This window comes from Phacochoerus africanus, chromosome X (assembly GCF_016906955.1).
Source record: "Phacochoerus africanus isolate WHEZ1 chromosome X, ROS_Pafr_v1, whole genome shotgun sequence".
NCBI lineage: Eukaryota > Metazoa > Chordata > Mammalia > Artiodactyla > Suidae > Phacochoerus > Phacochoerus africanus.
In genome coordinates, this window is record NC_062560.1 from 128,700,100 (window position 1) to 128,707,215 (window position 7,116).

Consider the following 7,116-nt stretch of genomic DNA (forward strand, 5'->3'; position numbering starts at 1 on the left):
AAAGAAGCTCAGGAAAGATCTTAAGAAGTAGAGAAACAGGAGTTCCTGTCGTGGCTCAGTGGTCAGCCAATCCGACTAGGAACCATGAGGTTGGGGGTTCGATCCCTGGCCTCCATTAGTGGGTTAAGGATCCGGCGTTGCTGTGAGCAGTGGTGTAGGCCGTAGACACGCCTGGAATCCCGCTTGCTGTGGCTGTGGCGTAGGCTGATGGCTACAGCTCCGATTCGACCCCTAGCCTGGGAACCTCCATATGCCGCGGGAGCGGCCCAAGAAATAGCAAAAAGACAAAAAAAAAAAAAAAAGAATGACTAGTATCCAAGAGGATGTGGGTTCCATCCCTGGCCTCGCTCAGTGGGTTCAGGATCCAGTGTTGTAGCAGAGCTTCAAGGTAAGTCGCAGATGCGGCTGGGATCTGGCGTGGCTGTGACTGTGGTGTAGGCCAGCAGCTGCACCTCGGATTCGACCCCTAGCCTGGGAACCTCCATATGCCTCAGGTGTGGCCCTAAGAAAAAAAAAAAAAAAGAAGAAAATGAGAAGAATCAGTCTACTCAATTTCAAGACTTGTTATAGAGCTGCCGTAATGAAATGGAAGAGAAGAGAATAGAGATCCAGAAATAGCCCCGCACCAATGCAACTAATTGTTTCTTTGGGTGGTGGGGAGGCTGTACCAGCGATATGTGGAGGTTCCCAGGCCAGGGGTCAAGCCTGCGCCACAACAGTGACCCAAGTTGCTGCAGTGACAATGCAAGATCCTTAACCTACTGAGCCACCGGGGAACTTCTAACTAACAGGTTTTTTTTTTTTTTTTCCATTTTTTTTTAGGGCCGCACCCAGGGCATAACGGAGGTTCCCAGGCTAGGGGTCCAATCAGAGCTGCAGCTGCCAGCCTACACCACAGCCACAGCAACGTAGGATCTGAGAGCTGTGTCTGCGACCTACACCATAGCTCATGGCAATGCTGGATCCTTCACTCACTGAGCAAGGCCGGGGATGGAACATGAGTCCTCATGGATACTCGTTCTGTTTGTTACCACTGAGCCACAACGGGAACTCCCCGAAGTAACCGATTTTTTTTTTTTTTTGGTCTTTTTGCTTTTTAGGGCTGCACCTGAGGCATATAGAGGTTCCCAGGCTAGGGGTCTAGTCAGAGCTGTTGCTGCAGGTCTACGCCACAACCACAGCAATGTAGGATCTGAGCCATGTCTGCGACCTACACCACAGCTCATGGTAACGCCAGATCCTTAACCCACCAAGCGAGGATAGGGATCGAACACGCAACCTTATGGTTCCTAGTCGGGTTCGTTTCCGCTGTGCCACGATGGGAACCGCAGTAACTGATTTTTGACAAAGGTACAAAAACGATGCAGTGGAGGGAAGATAGCCCTTCAAGCAATTATCCTGGAGCAACTGGACATCCATAGGCAGAAAAAGACCTACGTCTTTAGGTCTCACACCTTCGTCTCAAAATTAACCCCAAATTAATCATGGACAGAAATGGAAATCTTTCGGGGAATAAAATAAGAGGGAAAATCATTGGGACCTAGGGTTAAGCCAAAGAGATCTTAGATGTGACAGCAAAAGCATAATCCATACAAGAAAATATTGATAAATTAGATTTCATTAGAAGTAAAAACTCTTGCTTTCTGACTCTGCTAAGTAAGAGGATGAAAAGACAAGCTACAGACTAGGAGAAAATACGTACAAACTGCATATCTGAGAAAAGACTAGTATGTTAAATTTATAAAGAACTCGGGAGTTCCCCGGTAGCTCAGCAGATTTAAGGACCTGGCCTTGTCATCACTGTGACTCAGGTCACTGCTGGGGCGTGGGTTCAGTCCCTGGCCTGGGACCCTCTGCATGCTGCAGGTATGGCCAAATTTATGTAATGCAATATAATATGTAACAATCCAATTAGAAAATGGGCCAAAGACACAAACAAACACTTTCCTGAGGACATCACTGTCCGGCGCTGGCCAGAATGACTCAAATAAAGAATAGGGCTAACACCAAATGTCAACGAGGTGCAAAGAACGGAACGGCTCATGCATCCTGATGGGAGTGCGAAATAGTACAGCCTGTCTGGAACACGGTTTGGCAGTTTCTCATCAAAGGAAACATGCAACTACCATATGACCCAGCAGTTGTACTCCTGGGCGTTCATCCTAGAGAAGTGAAGATTTATGTTCACACAAAAATCCGTACGGGGATGTTTATAGCAGTAAATGGCTCATTCGTAATGGCTCCAAACTGCAAAGAGCTCAGATGTCCTTCCGCAGATGCTGGCTAAACAAACTGTGGTCCAACCCCACCGTGGAGCACTCGGCAAGACCAGGGAAGGAACGAGTGAGCCGCTCAACATTTGGAAGACTCTCCGGAGAAGAGAACTGTGCTGAGTGTAAAAAGCGGATTCCAAAAAGCTCAACACTGTACGATCTCCTAAATCCCATTTATAGAACATTCCTGAGATGACAAAACTATCAAGACGGAAAACAGAGCGTGGTTACCAGGGAATAAGGAAAGAGGGGGTGGAGGAAGGTGGACGTGGTTATAAAAGGGCTGACATCATGCTTCACAACTGCGTGTGTATCTGCGATTATCTCAAACTTAAGCAGCTCCATTTGGAGTTCCCATCATGGCTCAGCGGTTAGCAAGCCTGACCAGCACCCATGAGGCTGTGGGTGGGTTCGATTCCTGCCTCGCTCGGTGGGTTAAGGATCCTGCGCTTCCATGAGCTGTGGTGTAGATCGCAGCTACAGCTCAGATTTGACCCCCTAGCCTGGGAACCTCCATATGCCACGGATGCGGCCCTAAAAAGACAAAAAAATAAAATAAAATAAATTAATTAATTAAAAAGGAGTTCCCACTGTGGCGCAGTGGTTAACAAATCCAACTAAGAACCATGAGGTTGCGGGTTCAATCCCTGGCCTTGCTCAGTGGGTTAAGGATCCGGCGTTGCCGTGAGCTGTGGTGTGGGTCGCAGACACGGCTCGGGTCTCGCATTCCTGTGGCAGATTTAAGGACCTGGCATTGTCATCACATAGTTCTTTATTAGCAATATTCAAAGATAGTTATTAAAATAATAGTCAAAATAATCTGGAAGTTTGTTTATTGATTGATTGATTTCTTTTTCTGTTTTGGCCGCCCCAAAGCACATGAAATTCCCGGGCCAGGGATCAGATCTGAGCTGCAGTTGCAACCAAAGCCACAGCTGCGGCAACACGGGATCCCTAACTCACCGTGCCGGACTGGGGACACTGCCGATCCTATTGCGCCACAGCGGAAACTCCTGGAAGTATATGTGACTTGCCAGTCAGTATATTTGGCATTCTTTCCCCTCAAGAAGGAAAAGAGGGGACGGGAAGGGAAGGGAAGGAGAAGGCTGACCTCTGGAATGTGAACCTGCCGTATCTGGTTATTTGAGTGACCTGAAGAGGGGACTAAATCAGGCCAGCAGAGGACCGCGACGAGGAGAGATCTAAAGTTCGGCACATGGGACCTTGCAGAAGTCCCTTCTAGTAAATCTGATCAATTACTCCTTGCCTGCTTTTTCGTTCTCTTTTCTTTCTCTCTCTCTCTTTTTTTTTGGGGGGGGGGCTCACTCGAGGCATATGGAGGTTCCCAGGCTAGGGGTCCAATCGGAGCTGCAGCCACCAGCCTACACCACAGCCACAGTAATGCCAGACCTGAGCCGTGTCTGCGACCTACACCACGGCTCACGGCAACGCCAGATCCTTAACCCACTGAGTGAGGCCAGGGATGGAACCTGCGTCCTCATGGATGCTGGCGAGATTCCTTAACCGCTGAGCCACGATGGGAACTCCATGTGTGTTTGTTTTCTGTTTATAACCTCACCTGCAGCAAAGGGATCTGCAAAGTCCCCCCTCCTTTTTTTTCTTTTTACTTTGGCTGTTGAGCCAGAGGCATGAGGAGCCCAAAGCGGCCAGGCGGCCGTCTTGTCTTAACAGACGTCTTAGTTGCAGGGGAGGAGGGTTAAGCCACACCTTGTAACTTGGTCCTACGCCATGGACGTTAGACGTCACCAGTGGCCTGTATCCTTTTCCACCAGGAAGGCCACCGATTGTGCCATTGACATGGCACACCACGGGGCAATTCCTTTTAATGATTTGAAACCATGGGGCTTTCAGAGTTCCCAGCATGGCTCAGGAGTAATGAACCCAGCTAGTATCCATGAGGATGTGGGTTTGATCCCTGGCCTCGCTCATTGGCTTAAGCATCTCAGGTGGCTGTGGCTGTAGCTGTGGCGTAGGCCGGCAGCTGCCGTTCTGATTCGACCCCTAGCCTGGGAACTTCCATGTGCCAAGGGTGTGGCCCTAAAAGACAAGAAAATAAGATAAATAAAATCAAATAAAACACAAAAAACCCATAGGGCTTTCTTTAGTGTAGTTCTGCAAATCAGGAAATTATTCGGGTCTAGTTTGCTGGGTTTTTTCCCCTGAAAATGTCTTTATTTCACATCTTCCTCAAAGGGCGTTTTGGCAGCTAGCTTTTGTTACGCAGCAGCTTGGCTTGGTTCTTTTGGTCTTGCTTTGGGGTCACGCGCCTGGTTGCTGCGGGCTGACAGGTTGGCTGGAAGGATGGGGTAATGGGTCCTGTGTCTCCAGTGGACAAACCCAGGTGTACAAACACTTTTTCAGCTTCACACTTGTTAAGCGTCCCGTCGACCAAGGCAAATCACGGCATAAAAGGATGTGCCAACAGCATGGGGAGAGTTTATTGCCATTTTGGTGACTTGTTCGGTTCCTGGCCCCGGCAACCTCTGCACGCCATGGGCATGGCCAAAAAAAAAAAAAAATCAAACTAAAAAAAATTAAAATTGGAACTGAAAGAAGAGAGAAGCCACGCTGGTGGAGGGGCCACTTCAGTTAGAAGATGAAGGCGACCTAGGGTTAAGATCCGGCATTGTCACTGCTGTGACTCAGGTTCAACCCCTGGCCCAGGATCCTCTGCATGCCAAAGTAATTAATTAATTTATTCATCGTGTCATACACCTCAGACCTGGTCTCCCATTAAGCTGGCCACTTTCCTCAGGCTCACCATGAATGGCACTGTGATACGGCTCCCATCCTTGTGCAGAGCCGTCCATAAACCAGGCTCTGGTGACTTCCTCCTTGGCCACCTGGTCCTGGGACACAAATGGGAAGCCCTTCCTCCTGCCGCCCTCCGTGTTCTCTGAAGCCACCTGCACTTCCCTGTCTAAAATCCCGTGGTCACTCATCGCAACTCGCCCCTGCATGTGTCCAACCTACGGCTGGACAGGTGAGACAGCTACCCAATTCCTGCTGCAAAACTTTGGCCTCACGGTCACCCACAGTCCTAAGAGCTCAGTCTCTCCCAGGTTATGGGCAAACAGAGGGCATGGATGTTCTCCCAAGCCCTAGAGGTCTGCGCATGGATTCTACGCAATCTCGCTGCTTCCCACAGGCCTTTTGAGGACAATTTGCATCTTCTGCATCCCAGGGCCCAGCTGCAAGTGCTGCCTGGGCTCACTGCAGACTTACCCCTTGCTCAGGTTCCCACACGAAAAGGGGAGCCTACTGAGTGGTAGATGAGGCGGTGGGGAGAGGGGCAGCTTCCTGCCCTTCCCCTTGCCCTTGAAGAGGATACCTTCGCGTTCGTTAGAGGACTGAACTGGCAAACACCTCGCTGAGGCTTTACGTGCTTAGATGTTCTGGTTTGCAGCCGTCTCACTAAGGCAGCCGCAGTACTGCTTGCTTCTGGCTCCTCGGTGCGGTGGCCCAGCGGGAGGTGCGGGAGACGGTGAGACGGCCAAAGTCTCCAAGCACTACGTTGTGTCGGGAAGGAGAGGGGCCAGGGCCCTTGGGTGTACTGTTGGCCCTGCCAGGTAAAAACAAAGTGTTTCTGCTGGACTTGGCAAATCGGTGTGGAGAAAAACAGGCAAGACGGCGACGGCTGCAGCCCCGGGCCTGAGGCTGTGTGCTTTTGCCGCTTCAGCACAAGGACTCCATCTGGAACAGCAGCTGCGCGGGGAGTCACTGCCTGCCGAAGTGGACAACAATCCACAGGCATCGGCCAAGACCTGTCCACCTTTCCACACACATTCAAACAGACAAATGGGCATGTGTGACATCGGCACAAGGGCAACTTCCAAGTTCCTGCAGTTCCCCCGAGGAATGGAGAGGGTTTGGGGGGTCCCTCGTCTACATCAAGCCGAGGTTGCTCTCGCATCTGAGTATCATTGACTTTAGGCCGCCGGTGAGCCCAACTTTAAGTCAACCAACCAAGGAGGCTGTTAGAATCCCTTCCAGGGAACTCCTGGCCCAGGAACTTCAGCATGCCATGAGTGTGACCCAAAAAATAAAGAAATAAACTACAAGGCTTACCGAATTAAAGAAACAGAATTGGTTTTTTAAAAAAGAGTAGGAGTTCCTGCTGTAGCACAGTGGGTTAAGGACCGTGTGTTGCCACAGTCGTGGCATGCATCACTGCTGTGGCTTGAATTCGACCCCTGGATCAGACCAGGAACTTCCATATGCCACAGGTGTGGCCAAATAAAATACAATACAATAAAAAATAAAACACTAAACAGGGAATGCTAATATAAGCTGTGGACCTTAATTAATGGTAACAAACCACCGTTGGATCATTAGGTGTAACAAACACTGGCTGTTGCTAATGGAGGAAACTGCATGGGAATTCGACTCTCTGCTCAATCTTTCTCTCGACCTAAAATTGCTCTAAAACCAAAGCGTAAGGATTTCTTTAACATCCAAAGAGGCAGGACTTTTTACGCTGCTGCTCCGCCATTCTCAACAGCCAGCTTCCATGGGCACAGCCCCGAGGTTGCCCTGGCTCACGTTCTGCTGGCCCCACCCAGTGCCAAGGAGTCTGGGAAATGTATCTTCAGCCCAGCAAAGTTCCACTGTTACATAAAAACAAGAAGATCTTGGATGAGAAGCAGATGCTGCGGCAGGTGGAGAGGAACTGGGGGTGATAAGAGTAGACGAGTTTGTTTTTGGTTTTGTTTTTGTCTTTTTAGGGCCACACCAGCGGCATATGGAGGTTCCCAGGCTGGGGGTGGAATAGGTGCTACAGCTGCCGGCCTACACCACAGCCGCAGCAATGTGGGACCTGAGC